We start from the raw sequence: 16,644 nt of genomic DNA, 5'->3' as shown, positions 1-16,644 counted from the left end.
AAATAAACAAAAATATTAGGGTGAGGGCTGGTGGAGTGGCTCAAGTGGTAGAGCACCTGCCTAGCAAGTGTGAAGCCCTGAGTTCAAAACTCAGTACCACAAAAAAAAATTAAAAATATTAAGGTGAAACATCACTCTCTGAATCATTCTGCAAATAGCCTTTGCTCTAAACTGCTCATGGCCTTCAGCGTTCTGTCCCCAGCACAGCCCTGAACACGGGCCATCTGATTCTTAGGTGTCATTTGCAGACACATAGAAAAGAGAGAAAAGGTGGCTGTCATTCCTCCCACTGGTCATTTGGTCCATGGTGGTCTAGCCTTTCAGAGTACAATGTTGCTGAAGTGCCCAGCTGGGAGCCTGTGACATCACAAAGCAGTTCCAGTCCTACAGGCATCAACTTCCCTGACCCGAGGTCATTTGAGATGCTGTAAGGCACCGACAGCTAAGAGAGCATATTTCAGCTGTCACTGAGTGTGTGTGAGCATGTGTGTGTGTGTGTGTGTGTGTGTGTCTCCATGTGTACGAGTGACATTGGACTTGCTTTATCTCTAGCATTAGGACGTGTGTTAACGGCATGGAAGAGGCAAGATTTTGATATTTAAAAGATGATCCAACGTACTGGCAGATAACCACCATCTCTGCCATTTAAAGCCTCATGTGCTCAGCTCCTGGCTTCCCTGATGATATGACACAGCCCTAAACAAAACATCTGGGGAACAACAGGGATGGATCTGGGTAGACAGAGCAGCTGGCCAGCCTCAGTTGCCTCTTCTGCAGAGAAGACAGAGTAGACATTAACTCTGCACTTGGGTAATTCTCTCATTAACCAGCTCCAGCAGAATCTTCGCTGCAACTCCCAGGTTCAGAGGCTTTGTCACCTCACCCATGACAACCTCTGTTAGTCAACAATAGCAGCTTATTTAAAAATAACAGCCTTAACTCGTTTACACTGTTATTAGCAGTGCCTGGCTTCTGTCCCCAGGAGACTAAGAAAAGGTATATCACTGACCTGCTTCCTCCAAACCTGAACCTGTTCCAGATCCAAGAAAAGACAGATACACCGTTAGCAAACACAGGGCAGTTGTGCCTTGCATCAGTAAAATACAGCAGTTGCAGGCATGGTAGGTTCCTTAGTCAATAAAGTGTGTTTTATTGAATTGTAACCCTATTTTGCCCTGATGTGGACCTTGTGGAGTTTCCCCTCCATATAAATCTGAGTGATTTACTTAGCATTCAAAGTCAGATAAAAAGGAGGATTTGGTCCAATTCCAAAGCAACCCTGCTCCATTAACTGTCTCTAGAATGATCTGCCTTTGCCCCCTCTCTTGTCAGTGGGGGACATTTTGATAAAGGCTCACATGGGAAATAAATCAAGGCCTGAATGACAGGCTGGACACGAAACAGTCTTCTTCCAAGCTCCAGGGTCAAATCTGCTCCCAGAATGACCAGGAAGGACAAGGAGACCCAGCAGATAGGCTCCTGACTACCCAACATCCAGGCAGCCATGCCACTGGCAAACGCAAAAAACCTTCTTGTGTTTCCGACATTTGACTCGAAGCGCACTTGACCCGATCTAATCAATGTTAGAGCACTGAAAACTCTCTCATTTTTTCAGTTGTTCATTTTGGGACTGAAATTTAGCCCAATCTTTCAAATTTCTATCCTAAAAGTCAGCTCTGAATGCTAAAAGTAAATCTATAATAGCAGATTAGCCAATTGTATTCCTGACAGGGCTGTTACAAGTATCACCAGTAATTTGCTGATTTAAGACAGTTTCCTGTTTGCAAGCAGTGTTCTCACAAAGTTGAGTCTCGGATAAGATAGGCAAAACCATGGAAGTAAAAATGAAGGACTGAGAATAGAAAAAAAATATTTACAAACATTATGATATGGATAAAAAGCATCCTTTTAGTTTCTAGGTTTTTTTTTTTTTTTTGAGACTGGATCTTGCTATGTAATTCAGGCTAACCTCAAACTCTTTATCCTCTTGCCTCAACCCCCTAGGTGCTGAGATTATAGGTATGCATCTTCACACCCAGAGGAAATATTTTTAAAGTATAAATTTCTTACTGGAACTTTATTCTAGGGCCTACTATTTTTTAATGCAAGAGTAGAAAACAGAAGGAAAATGCTAAAAAATTAGGCAACCTGAAAATAGAAGAAGACAGGAATGTTGAGGAATTCCAAAGTCAGGGCAGCAATCCCACACTCTGCTCTGCCCTGCCTGGCTACACACAAGGAAAAGGAGTCTATGTTTGTGCATGGCTAGTCTGTAGTGTTCAGCTATTTCCAGGACTTGGACACTCTACCCTATAATCTCATTTTGGGGTGTTGCTTGGCCTTTTAATTACACTAATTGCATGTTTGCTTCTTTGAAGCAAAACAGCCTCTGAGGCCCACGCTCCACTCGGAGCTGCATGGTCTGCAGAGGCAGTCCAGGTACCAGTCCTCGGTCAGTCGGTCAGAGCAGCATCTGAGGCTGAGGAAGATAGCTGATGGCTCTGTACACATGGGTAAAGAGGAGAGGAGCTCCAACTTTTTTTAATTCTGTCTGATGCGTGTGGGTAAGAAAATCCTCCCTCCCTCTTTGGACCAGATCAGCAGCAAACACTTTCCAGACCAGCTCCTGCAGAAGAGGCCTGCTATGGGTAGGACTGTGGGTTTAAAGCCAGATGAGCCAAGCCGGCAGGACAGGGATGTCCCAAGACACTAGGACACAGGGAGATATGGGGGTGACAGCAGGATCTCAGGGTCTTCCTTCCTTCTTTCTCTCCTTCCTTCCTTTCCTCCTCTCCTTCCTTCCTTCTTTCCCTCCTTCCTTCCTTCCCTCCTTCTTTCCCTCCTTCCTTCCCTCCTTCCTTCCTTCCCTCCTTCTTTCCCTCCTTCCTTCCTTCCTTCTTTCCCTCCTTCCTTCCTTCCTCCCTCTCTCCCTCCCTCTTTCCCCCCCCTTCCTTTCCTTTCCTTCTTTCCCAAGCGTGGTCCCTGTTTTCCTGCCTGCGGGGGATGGAACCATCTCCCGTCCCTTCCCTCTTCTCTTCCTCAACCACACACAGCTCTGATGCCCATAACGAAAAAATCAAGTTCATAATTTACTTCAGGCGATCAGTTGACAAATGCTCATTAAACAACTGAGACTTTGGAAACACCATCTTTAGATTTTTTTAATTGACCTATTATTTTCTTGCTCTAGCTGCTGCCAGAGCCACCACCACAAACAAGGAGATGTTCACTACCTGGACTTTCTTTGATGAATAGTTTTAATTAAAAAATTCTGTACCATAAGTATTTTAATGTTACCAGCGTACCAAAGGTAGATAGTCATAAATTTAAAAACACATTTAAATTAATCTGTAAGTATGCCACCAAATTGACAGGGTATATTTAAGCACTGGGATGGGACGTGAAGATCTAATGATGACAATTAAAAATCGTGTAAAATAAATGAAAATCAATATTCAGAACAGTTTGGCAAAAAAGGGGACAGGAGAGGAATGGAAAGAACATATAGTTTGTCTAGTAGGGGAAAAATTAAGTAGCTGTTTACAGTCCTGAAATTTCTACTGCCACAGCATTGTCTGCTCCTTCACTCTTAGGGAATCAAAAACAATCCCTCAGTACTGTGCTGAGGTGACAAGATAGACCTACCTGGGCTGGGAGGATAGGAAGGAGGGCTCTGTTTTCATTCTGTTCTCAAAATGCACACCTTTCTGTTAGAGATAGAAACCATCAAAGGTAAGCAGATGCCTAGAGATGCTGTACTGTGGGCACTAATTGGCACATAGTGATCTGTGTTGCATATTTTAGGCACCATGGCATGTAATGGGGATGCTCACACTCCAAGAGGTGAAGTCTTCTGGAGCCGTGACAGGTGGCTACCTATGCTGTAAACACTGGGCACCTTCCACTCAAGGATGCCCAGGGTCCTTTGTGGCTGCTTACAGAAAGCATCCCCTGCAAAGGTCAGGTGCATGGCTTTCACTAATTCGTAGACTGCTCTGCTGAGCTGATCCAGGAGATATGCACTAACCTCCATCCCTACACTTATATTAAAAGACGTCTTCACATCTTTCAATCACGCTCTTCCTACTAATTAAGGCACATTCACTTTTTTCCCCCCTAATTAGGCATTCTTTGTTGCATAATGTTTGCTCGAATCTTTCGGAATCTTTCTCAATATCCAGTCATTACAGGCTCCCCTCGAATTCAACCAAAGCATGTTATTTTTTCTGCTAATTATATCCTCATTTACAGATTGGCGCCTCTTCTGATTGGCTCGGTGCACCAGTTGCTATGACTTCATTACTCCTGTCTCTTGACCCTGTTATTTCTTGTGACAGGACTTGCTCCTCGTGTCCTGTGGCTCCAGATCCCTGGGTCACTTCTTGCCAGGGTTGAAAGAGTGTCAAACACATGAGGGTTTAGGGTGCAGGAATCACTCCTGTAGTGGCTAATTACCACACACTGCAATGCTACAAATTACCACTGCTGGCTGGGTCTTTCTTACCTCACTCACACTCTGTCCCTCTCTCTCTCTCTCTCTCTCTCTCTCTCTCTACCCCTTTAAATGAATGTTTTAAAGGTGTCATTAACAGGTTAGTTTCATTAAAAAAAATGTGCCTGACTTAAAAAAAAAAAAGCTAAATATGTCTCCCTGTCACAGCTCTCAAAGAAGCCATTTTTTTCGAACCTCCAAACCTTCCATTTTGAACTGAGCTGTCTGTGTGTGAGCTGAGAACTCCAGCTTTAACTCTGTCATTGCCAATCCCTAAAGGAAAGTAAATGAATTTTAGGCCTGGTGTGGTGGTGGCACACACCCATAATCCCAGTGCTGGGGAGGCAGAAGCAGGAAGAATGCCAGTTCAAGGCCAGCTTTGGGTTAAATAATGAGATTCTGTCTCAAAACCAAACATACAAGAAATTGAATTTTAAAATTTCGAAATTGGTGCTCACGAGATCCAGTGGCTCACACCTGTGATCCTAGCTATTCAGGAGGCAGAGATCAGGAGGATCATGGTTCAAAACCAACCTGGGCACTTTACCTGTTAAGAAGGAGATGGGGTGTACTCATGTTATTTTTAAAATATTAATTGATTTCTCAATGAAAAAAAAAAAACCAACCTGGGAAAATAGTTCTCAAGACCCTATCTAAAACAAAAAACCCATCACAAACAAAGGGCCAGTGGAGTGGCTCAAGGTGTGGGCCCTGAGTTCAAACACTGGCACTGCAAAAAATAAAATGAAATAGCAAGATGAAACACTCTGGACAACTAGGTTTTTTTTTAAAAAGAATTTAATTGATTGGACATGATGTGTGTATTAAGAGATAATTAAAATGACTGAATTGCATTTACAAGCCTATGCTATCTTTTTAATAAGCTGCAGGAGGTAAAGAAGACTCAACAATTTGGGGAACCCAGAGCCAACGTTGTGTTGAGACGCCCACATTCTAGGTCCTTGGAATAACCCAGTTTCTGAAATAAGAGACCAGGAAGAAGCCAGCCTGCAGAGTTTAAATGCAAGTTAGTTAATATGAAAAATGCTGTATCCAGTTGTTTGTAAAATTACATTTGTTGATTAAAAGGCTCTTCAGAACTTCCGGCTTGTGAAAGGGTTTTAAATTGTCTAATTTTGATTGTGATTGCTGTGCAGAAAAAAAGGCTGTAGAAAGCAAACCATTATATCACTGAATCTTTGTTAAGCAGGCCTTGAAAGTGTCTGACAGCATAATTAATCTTGTGATATGAACAAAGAAACCAACTCAATAGTATTGAAGATGCTTATTAAAAATACTAAATACCTTTTTCCACTTAAAAACCTTTTGAAGCAGTGTGGAAAGTGGCATTACCTTTTTTTGTTTTTACAGCATTTTCAACTAAAATTGATACTGGGGTCTATGGCACAGTAACAAAAGTGTGAGGTGGACAATAATAAAAATTAGGTTTTTTTTAAAGGTTATTTCCCCAACCAAGAACACCAGGTTGGGCTCACCAGTCCAACAGCTATGGGCTGCCAAATCCCCCTGGTAGTGATGCCACTTGCCAAAGTTGAGGCAGAAACAATGGGTGTGTTAAACACCTTCAAAATCTGGGGCCTTCCTGGAACACTGCTCTTTGTGCCCAGAGATGGTCAGTGAAAAGTGTGCCTACAGCCATTTCTGATTCTCAAGGGTTTTCAAAGCTCAGGATGTTTTTTGGAGTGTTTGGGGTTCTTTTTTGTCGGGGCAGGGTTGGAGAGTCAGCCCCGCCTCCCGTGGCTTCCTGGGTGCCCTGGGGAACTCAGCAATCTCCACTCAATCTGTCCGAATGAAATCCAGCAATGTTCTAATCCATGCTGGCAGTGGTGTGTGTGAAGGTGTTGACCTCACCATCCTGCAGGCTGAGACATTCAGGGATCATAGGGGGAATTCCCTTTATCTGTAATTTTTACCTGGGATTAGGACTAAAGAGTGCCTTGATAAGTGACATTTGTAGTTAACAATTGTCAGGTAATTATAACCTGCAGAAGGCAGCCACCTCAGCTCTTGGAGCAATGATACTGGGTCAGCTCCAAGTCTGCAGGGTGATGTGGGGCTTAGTTGGCCTTGGCTGAGCTGTCCCCCTGTCTTGGCTGGACTGTCCCCTTGATCTTGGCTGAGCTGTCCCTCTGGTCTTGGCCAGACTGCCCCCTTGATCTTGGCAAGGTTGTCCCCCTGTTCTTGGCTGAGCAGTCCCCTTGGTCTTGGCTGGATTGCCCCCTAGTCTTGGCTAAGGTCTCACCCTGGTCTTAGCTGGGCTGTCCCCTTGGTCCTGGCTGGGCTGTACCCTTGGTGTTGGCTGAGTTGTCCCCCTGATCTTGGCTGGACTGTCTCCTTGGTCCTGTTTGGGCTGTCACCCTGGTCTTGGCTGGGTTGGTTCCTGCATTGGTAAGACAGTGGGAACTGGGCAACACAGCTCCACCTGCCTCTCACCCTCACTCATGGTGACACAAATGAATGAAAAAACAAGAAAACACACAGGACAGCTCTGAAATTCTTACCTCAAAATGGAGGTCAATGTCACAGGAATGACAAAAGTAGTGATCGGAACAGAAACATTTGGGGATGGGTGACAGGAAGGACTGAAAGAGACACATTCAGGTATTTATCACACCTACATTCTGCACGTTTTGGTTGAGGTAAACTTAAACTCTTGGTTATATCTCAAACTCTTTTGCAAACTAAGGATAACAGGCATTTTTTAAGCACGGTATTGAGGAAAAAAATTAGAAAACAATATGTCATCATTGCTCTAGTACTTGAAAGAGAAGAAGGAGGAAGGAGTAGAGATTGGAAGGGGGAGGTCTAAGCCATCATCATTGGTGGGTGACATGATCATGTAGAAACAGACGCACAAACAGAAAATCCCCAAAGAGCAGAACTGTTTTAACAGATGAAAAGGATGTTTATTGGTTAATTATACCTCAAAAAAGGTGGGGAGGAAGTTCTTCAAGGTGGCTGTTGAGCATCAAACCACAGAAATCAATAGCATTTCATTTAAACAAATATAACTAATGAGGAAGGATAACTATAAAAGATGGTACCTATCACAAAAACAACAACACATACAGTATAAAGAAATAACACATTGTAGGAAATTTGATGACTTATAGCAAGCCAATTCTGTACTTACTCGGCAAATTTGATCCAAATAAACAGTCTAGATGGATGCTTTAGAAAATTGACAGGTTTACATTAAAATTTAAATGTAGTTTAAAATTGTTCTATAATTAAGTGAAGTCAGTACATAAACGCCATTAATCCAAAACTAAAAAAAAAATGAAATTAAAGAAAAACAAATCAGTTTCCAAATATAAAGTAAGTATTATAAATTCAAAGTGATATAAATGGTTTGGTCTGGGCAAAGAAAAAAACAAACCAGTAGACAGATAGTAACATGGTATCAGGAGAAAGGCCACATTCATTAGAGATCACTCTACAGAGAAATATAAACCAAGATGTCTCATGTCACATTTCAGTGGGCTCTAAATATCTAAGATATGAAAAATCTGAATAGCTAAGATATATTACTATTATTAGAAAAACTGTAATGTCTGTGACTTTGGGAGTGGACATTCCCAAAAGAATGTCAAAACTCAAATGACAGGTAAAATCAATCTGGCAAATTTGATCACGTGAAAAGGAAGTCTTTGGTTCAGTGAAGAATACCTTCTTCTATCTAATCAAGATAAGATAATAAGCCCAACAGGGAAAGGAAATACCTAAACAGTAACATTTCCCAAAAGTGAAACTGGTAGCAAAGACAACACCAAAAGTTATTAAGTTCAGAGTCTGAAAACATCAGTCGTCAGAGAGACAGGAAACACGAAAACAAAAAATCATCTTATACCAAATACATTTCCAAAAAAGAAGTAGACTGCTAAAGAGGACAATATTCCAAGCTACTTGGGAGGCAGAGATTGGGAGGATCACAGTTCAAGGCCAGCTGGGGCAAAAAGTTCATGCGATCCCATCTCAACCAAGAAAAGCGGGGTGCACCTGTCATCCCAGTTTCACAGGAAGCATCAAGAGGTAGAATTTTTTTTGACAGTACTAGGACTTAAACTCAGGGCCTCACACTTGCTAGACTTGCTACAGCCAGGCACTGTACCACTAGAGACTCCACCAGTCCTATAGGAAGCCTCAGTAAGAGGACTGGGGTCCAGACCAACCTGGGTATAAACATGAGACCATATTTGAAAAGGACCTAAAGCAAACAGGCTGGAGGTGTGCCTCAAATGGTAGAGCACATGCCTACTAAGTGTGAGACCCTGAGTTCAAACCCCAGTACTGCTGAGAGAGAGAGGAGAGGGAAAGACAGATAGACAGACAAAGAGATGGAGAAAGGAGAGAGAATAAACGAACAGACAAATCAAAGGGAAGTCTTGTATAGACCAGGAGTGAAAATATGCAATAGTTTAAGGATAACAACTGGTTCAACCTAAGAAAAAAGAAGACTTAGAAAGGTCAGGCATTCCCCGTCATTTTTCAGGTGACTTCAGATCATTCCACATACATCTAACCTGCAGGAGGTCTTCGTGGAACTGTGGTCCACCTGGTAAATCAATCTTCCAGGAACTTGGGGACCACGAATTCTTTTTTTTCATTTGAAGAAAAGCATGTTTGGGGTTGAGGGATATGTCATTGTCTGAAACTGATTTAAGTAACAACCCAGATCTTTTTTTACAAAGTCCAATTTATTTATTTTCACTTTTTTACAAGAATATTATTGTTATACCTGGGGTACATTTGGCACTGACAAAAGTTCTTACAATATATCTTAGCTAAACTCACCCCTCCATCATTCTCCTTTATCCCCTCTCCCCCAGTCTTAGAATAATTTCAATAGTTCTCATTTTTCCATTTTCACACATGAGGGCAAAATATCTCCACCACATTTGCCCTCCTTCACCCTTTCCTTATTTTTTAAATTATTATTGTACTGGGGGTGCATTGTGACATTTACAGAAGTTCTTACAGAATATCATGGTTGAATTCACCTCTCCACCATTCTCCTTTATCCCTCCCCATCCCATTCCTGGAACAGTTTCAACAGGTCTCATTTTTTATTTTCATACATGAGTGCACAATATTCCACCATATTCACCTTCCTACACCCTTCCCTTACATCCTCCCCCTCCCACTGGTGCCAACCCCCAGACAGGACCTGGTTTACCTTCCTGTCCTCTGTGTTTGCATTTTTATTTGTTTAAGATAGCCACACAGGGATTTTCTTGTGACATTTCCATGTATATATGTATTATAACCTGAATTGGTTCATCCCCTCTATTTTTCTCCTTTCTGCCTTAGTAGAAATCGCCTTCTTATGGTGATTTCAACAGATTTAAAAATTCTATAGTGATTCTTTTATAGAAAGTACATCAACCATATTCACCTTCTTAACTTCCTTCTTTTACCCTCCTTTCCAGATGTTTTGGTGTTACATTTTCATATTTGAACCTAAGAGTTTGTAAATGACATGAAGATAGAAGTTGAAGTTCTTTCTTCACACTTGGGATTTGATTAGAAGAAATATATCCAAGCACAGTTTGAAAAGACACTATCCTCAGGAAGGTGGCATGGACAAAATCAAGAATGAGGAGAAGGAGGAAAAGAGAGAGAGATGGATCAGGCCAGTGGGACAGAAAGCATTCTCAGAAGAAAACACAGGGAAAAGTGAAGTTTTATCATGAGGAGGAGAAGCAAAAATTAAAGAGACACCTAAGTATTTTTAAAACTGTGAAACTGAAGTGCCAAAGAAAATGTGAGGCAGAAGTACACAGTCCACATGGGGAACAGTTTTATATAGAAAAGTCCTTTTTCAGGATATTCTTATCAGAGGGTGAGAAGTAGAGCACGGAACAATGGCTTTGTGAGACTCTTCATGCTTAGAGAGTCCAGACCCCTCTCTGAACATGTGGACTCTAGAAAGAAAATGTGTTCAAGAAGAACCACTCATAGCCAGTGAGTTCTTGCAGGTTGTAGTTCAGAGTGCCACAGCCCCACACGGGTGCCTCGGACAAGCCCTGCCCCTCCTCTCTGTGCCAATCTGTAAAATGAGAAAGTCAACTGCTCCCCCTGAAATCTGAGGTCTTGATGGAAGAGAGTGATGGAAGAAAGTCTTGATAAAGTCTTTGCTCAGCTGCCAGCTTCAGGAACAAGCTGAGTTCATCGTATAAGCAGCAAACTGAAGAGGAAGAGGAGGGGTGGGGATAAGGAGAAAGAAGAGGAGAAAAACTGAGAGGTTGTGGAGGAAAAAGAAAGAAAAATAATAGTCTAAATGAGTGTCTGGGGCTTTTGACATTCTCTTGGTGGGGTACAGTAAAACATCTCACCACCCTTGCATAAACCTCGGGTTTAAATAAACACAGCATATCATATGGCCTCTAACTGGAAGCCTGCTACATCGTGTGCTTTTCAATCCAACTGAAGTAGTAACAAGTTAGTCCAACCTTGGACTTGGACGAATTAGACATTGGCATATCTGTCCATGGCCATACAACTGAATGACTTAAAGGAGTTTTTTGGTTTTTGGTTTTTTTTTAATTTTTATTTTATTCACATGTGCATACAATGTTTGGGTCATTTCTCCCCCCTGCCCCCACCCCCTCCCTTACCCCCCCCACCCCCCTCCATCTCCCCCCCCAATACCCAGCAGAAACTATTTTGCCCTTATTTCTAATTTTGTTGAAGAGAGAGTATAAGCAATAATAGGAAGGAACAAGGGTTTTTGCTGGTTGAGATAAGGATAGCTATACAGGGCATTAACTCACATTGATTTCCTGTGCGTGGGTGTTACCTTTTAGGTTAATTCTTTTTGATCTCACCTTTTCTCTAGTTCCTGATCCCCTTCTCCTATTGGCCTCAGTTGCTTTAAAGTTTCTGCTTTAGTTTCTCTGCATTAAGGGCAACAAATGCTAGCTAGTTTTTTAGGTGTCTTACCTGTCCTCACCCCTCCCTTGTGTGCTCTCGCTTTTATCATGTGCTCAAAGTCCAATCCCCTTGTTGTGTTTGCCCTTGATCTAATGTCCGCATATGAGGGAGAACATACGATTTTTGGTCTTTTGGGCCAGGCTAACCTCACTCAGAATGATGTTCTCCAATTCCATCCATTTACCAGCGAATGATAACATTTCGTTCTTCTTCATGGCTGCATAAAATTCCATTGTGTATAGATACCACATTTTCTTAATCCATTCGTCAGTGCTGGGGCATCTTGGCTGTTTCCATAACTTGGCTATTGTGAATAGTGCTGCAATAAACATGGGTGTGCAGGTGCCTCTAGAGTAACCTGTGTCACAGTCTTTTGGGTATATCCCCAAGAGTGGTATTGCTGGATCAAATGGTAGATCAATGTTTAACTTTTTAAGAAGCCTCCCAATTTTTTCCAGAGTGGTTGTACTAGTCTACATTCCCACCAACAGTGTAAGAGGGCTCCTTTTTCCCGAATCCTCGCCAACACCTGTTGTTAGTGGTGCTGATGATGGCTATTCTAACAGGGGTGAGGTGGAATCTTAGTGTGGTTTTAATTTGCATTTCCTTTATTGCTAGAGATGGTGAGCATTTTTTCCTGTGTTTTTTGGCCATTTGAATTTCTTCTTTTGAGAAAGTTCTGTTTAGTTCACGTGCCCATTTCTTTATTGGTTCATTAGTTTTGGGAGAACTTAGTTTTTTAAGTTCCCTATATATTCTGGTTATCAGTCCTTTGTCTGATGTGTAGCTGGCAAATATTTTCTCCCACTCTGTGGGTGTTCTCTTCAGTTTAGAGACCATTTCTTTTGATGAACAGAAGTTTTTAGCTTTATGAGGTCCCATTTATCTATGCTATCTCTTAGTTGCTGTGCTGCTGGGATTCCATTGAGAAAGTTCTTGCCTATACCTACTAACTCCAGAGTATTTCCTACTCTTTCCTGTACCAACTTAAGAGTTTGGGGTCTGATATTAAGATCCTTGATCCATTTTGAGTTAATCTTGGTATAGGGTGATATACATGGATCTAGTTTCAGTTTTTTGCAGACTGCTAACCAGTTTTCCCAGCAGTTTTTGTTGAAGAGGCTGCTATTTCTCCATTGTATATTTTTTGCGCCTTTGTCAAAGATAAGTTGCTTATAGTTGTGTGGCTTCATATCTGGGTCCTCAATTCTGTTCCACTGGTCTTCATGTCTGTTTTTGTGCCAGTACCATGCTGTTTTTATTGCTATTGCTTTGTAATATAGTTTGAAGTCAGGTATTGTGATACCTCCTGCATTGTTCTTTTGACTGAGTATTGCCTTGGCTATTCGTGGCCTCTTGTGTTTCCATATAAATTTCACAGTAGATTTTTCAATCTCTTTAATGAATGTCATTGGGATTTTGATGGGAATTGCATTAAACATGTAGATTACTTTTGGAAGTATTGACATTTTTACTATGTTGATTCTACCAATCCATGAGCATGGGAGATCTCTCCACTTTCTACAGTCTTCCTCAATCTCTTTCTTCAGAAGTGTATAGTTTTCCTTGTAGAGGTCCTTCACATCTTAAAGGAGTTTTAAAGGTAATTTTGATCTCACTGTTTTTCTCTCAGTTATGTACATTACTAGGAATATTGCATTATAATAATCAGGCATCTGGTCTCTCTTCCCTGCTTTATAAGGCAAAGCCCACTTGCTTCCACAGAAGTCAAAATTGTCAGATATTCCCCATCTCTCCTTGAGAATAGGATACAGAGGCATAAGTCTGTGAATCAAACCTTAATGAGGTCACAAAGTGGAGACCAATTGACTCCATTCTGCAAAGCACAGTGGCAGCAATACTGCCCACACCTTAGTTCCTGAGGTGCCAATAGCAAAGGATGCTGGGGACAGAGTGTAGGGTCTGCGATGTTGGCAGGATGGGCCAGGATGGCTGAGCTTGATGATTGTGACAGTGGTGGCTCTGGGACACAATTGTAGCATCCTTTATACAGCTTCTGAATGTGGCTATACAATCCTTCTGTATACAAAGGTCACTCAAAATCCTTTCAGGGCAGGCTAGAGTTAGGGAAAGTTTGGGACTCATAAAAAAATATACGACTTAATATTGCAATTCAGATTGCCCATGCCATGGGTCAGGGACTTCCCTTACCTGGCCGATCAACCACCCCTGCCCTGCCCCACTGATTAATTATTAGATGGGAATCAACCTGGCCTTCCAGTAAGCTCGTGTGGTTTTTAAAAGCACCTGGAGAAAAGAAGCACACTCTCTCTGCTTTCAGATTCCACCTGTGCCCACCATGCTCCCCTGTTGTATTTCCCTTCCCTAACGTTTAATAAACTCCCTTTACACCCACTTGTCCTGTTACGGATTCTTCCACACGGGACACAAAGAATCTGAAAGTCTTTTGATCACAAACTGCACCACTGCCATTAGCACTTTGAGTGATTTTGTTTTTGTTCTTGAATTAATGTGATTTGGTTTCTGGTGCTTCAAGGTAAGAATCCATGTAGACTTCAGAATTTAACTCTCATGCAAAATGCAGCCCTACTTCTTTACATGTTTGGTTTAATTCACCATGAAGCCACCTGGATCAATAGTTTTCATTGTGAGAAGTCATTTAATTACCTGGGTTGATATTCATATTTAGGGTTATTTAAATTTCTGTTTCTTCTTCTGTCATTCTGTCATTAACACCTTTGTAATGTCTTTCATTTTAAGTTGTTGAAATTATTTACATTGAGTAGCTTAAAATATTCCTTTTTCATCTTAAAAATCAGTAGGGTCTGTGTGATGTCCCTTGTTTTGTTCCTATTTTTGTTCATCCTTATCTTTTCTTTTATCTTGCTCAGTTTGTCTAGAAGTTTATTGGTTTTATTCAAGTTAAATTTAGGATCCATTGACTTCTTTTTTTACAGTTTGTATATTTCTATTTTTATCAATCTCTGCTCATTACTTGTTTTCTTCCAATTTGGATTCAATTTGCTTTTCTTTTTTCTAGCTTTAAGTATAAGCTTGAATCTTTATTTGAGAATTTTCTACTTTTTTTCTAAAATAAGCTATCTGTTTTCTTCTAAATAAGTACTTCAGCTGCATCTAATTAATGCATTTTTAAAAATATTCATTCTGGTCAGTGTTTTGGATTTTCTCTTGTGACTTCTTTATTTATCCATGAGAGTCTTAGAAATATTTTCTTCCAAATATTTGGAGATGGTTTTTATATCTCTTATAAATAATTGACTCCATTATGTTACAAACACAAACCATATGACTCCAATCTTTTCAAGTGTAGCCATCCTTTATTTGACTGGTTCAGGGTACTGGCTATCACAGTTAAATGGAAAAGACAATGCATTTTGTTTTGTTGCTATTCGAGGAAATGTTCAACAACTGTCAATTAAATCTCTTTGATTCAGTATTTCTGTATTCTTTCAGATTTCACATTTCTTCAACAACCACTGAGAGAGAGGTGTTGAACTCTTCATGTATATTGTTTGTTTATCTTGTCTTATTCCTCTTAATTCTGCCATGTTTGCTTTCATATTTGGAAGATTTGTTTCTTGGTGCATGCATATTTAAGTTGTTACTGTTTCCTTTAAGATTTGAATGTTATATTTTCGTGAAACTTCTCCTTTTTTCTCTGGTAGTGGTCCTTACACTGATGTCGACTTTGTCTGCTGTTATTAGAAATGACATTCCTCTCAAATTAGTTTTTACTTGATATCCTTTTTTTCTATCCCTTTCTTTAAAACTATTTATGTATTTATCATAAGAGTAAATTTTTTATAGAAGAAATGTCATCTTTGATATTCAGGAGCAAAAATTAGAATTCCAAGGAAAATTTGAAATTCCTCAACTCACATAACTCTGTATTTTTATAACACTTTTTTGCTAGAGTACATAATTATAGATCTCTTCCTGTAACCTGTAGAAATGATCTCTACCTGATTTAGACATTTGATATTAGAAAATCACTTAAAAGGAGATAATAACTCAAAATGAATGCCACATAAAAATCATTGGAGATTTTGAAAAATAATGCCATAAATTTTTATATTCAAAGGTGTAATTTTTTTTAAAAAATTACAACAAAGTGTTAATTGTCCCCAGCACTCATCTGTACCATCTTGAGGACAAAAACTACAAATACTGACAATTTTCTTTCATTTTGGCCCTGATGCCGGTTGTCTGCTTATCTTGACCTTGGTTTTGCCATTGAAATTGATATTTCTGTTGCTAATTCAGATTTTAGATTGGCTTCTAATCTTATTTCAGACTATTCCACAGCCATGACAGCAGCGAGGACCAGGAGTAATGTGTTAGACCTATGGCTACTCCTGTCCAACCTGCTCGTTCCTTGGTTCCCACAAATGTTCCTCTTAACCTTGGACTCTGCCTGTCAGTGTTTCCTACTCGTACTGTTGAGTTGATGTCAGTAGATTCCTTAGCAAAAACCAGTAAATTCCCTATAGTTATTGATATGCTTTCGTTTTCACCCAAGATTGATACTTTTTCTATTTTCCCATTATCTTGGCTGAAATACATGTAGGGAAGGAATTCCCACATAGGAACTTTAACATGTATTTGGGTCTTGCTTCTTCATTATATCCAATAGCTTTAACTTGGTATGTTAGACTGTTTACATTTAGTATAATTATTGACGTGGTAGAGATTGAAGACAGCATCTTGCTATCTTCTTATTACTTCTCTCTTATTACTTCATTTTTTCTTTGCTTCCTTTCCCTCTTTTCCTACCTTTTCTTCAAATCAATTGAGTATTTTCAGTTCCATTTTATTTCCACCTTGGGATTGTTAGGTATCATGTTTTGTTCCATTTCTTATGGGTTGCCATGTGTTTCCCTTCTTACAGGACACTTTTGCTTACAATTATCATTTTATATGTAATATAAGAACCTTAGAATAATATCTTACACCTTTCCCTTCCCAACCTCTCACCCTTTCTGCTATGGTGCCATACACTTGAATTCTATTGATACATTTGAGCTACGCAGCTATCTTCCTATCTATCATTTATATCATCTATCTTTAATTCATGTCTATCATCTATCTTTCCATAATTTATATCTATCATCTATCTATCTTGATATCTATCTGTAATGTATATCTATCTAAATTTATATATCATTATCTTTAATTCATATCTATCATCTATTTTT

This window comes from Castor canadensis, chromosome 16 (assembly GCF_047511655.1).
Source record: "Castor canadensis chromosome 16, mCasCan1.hap1v2, whole genome shotgun sequence".
Classification (NCBI taxonomy): Eukaryota; Metazoa; Chordata; class Mammalia; order Rodentia; family Castoridae; genus Castor; species Castor canadensis.
The sequence above is the reverse complement of the archived record's forward strand: the minus strand, read 5'-3'. Positions refer to the sequence as shown.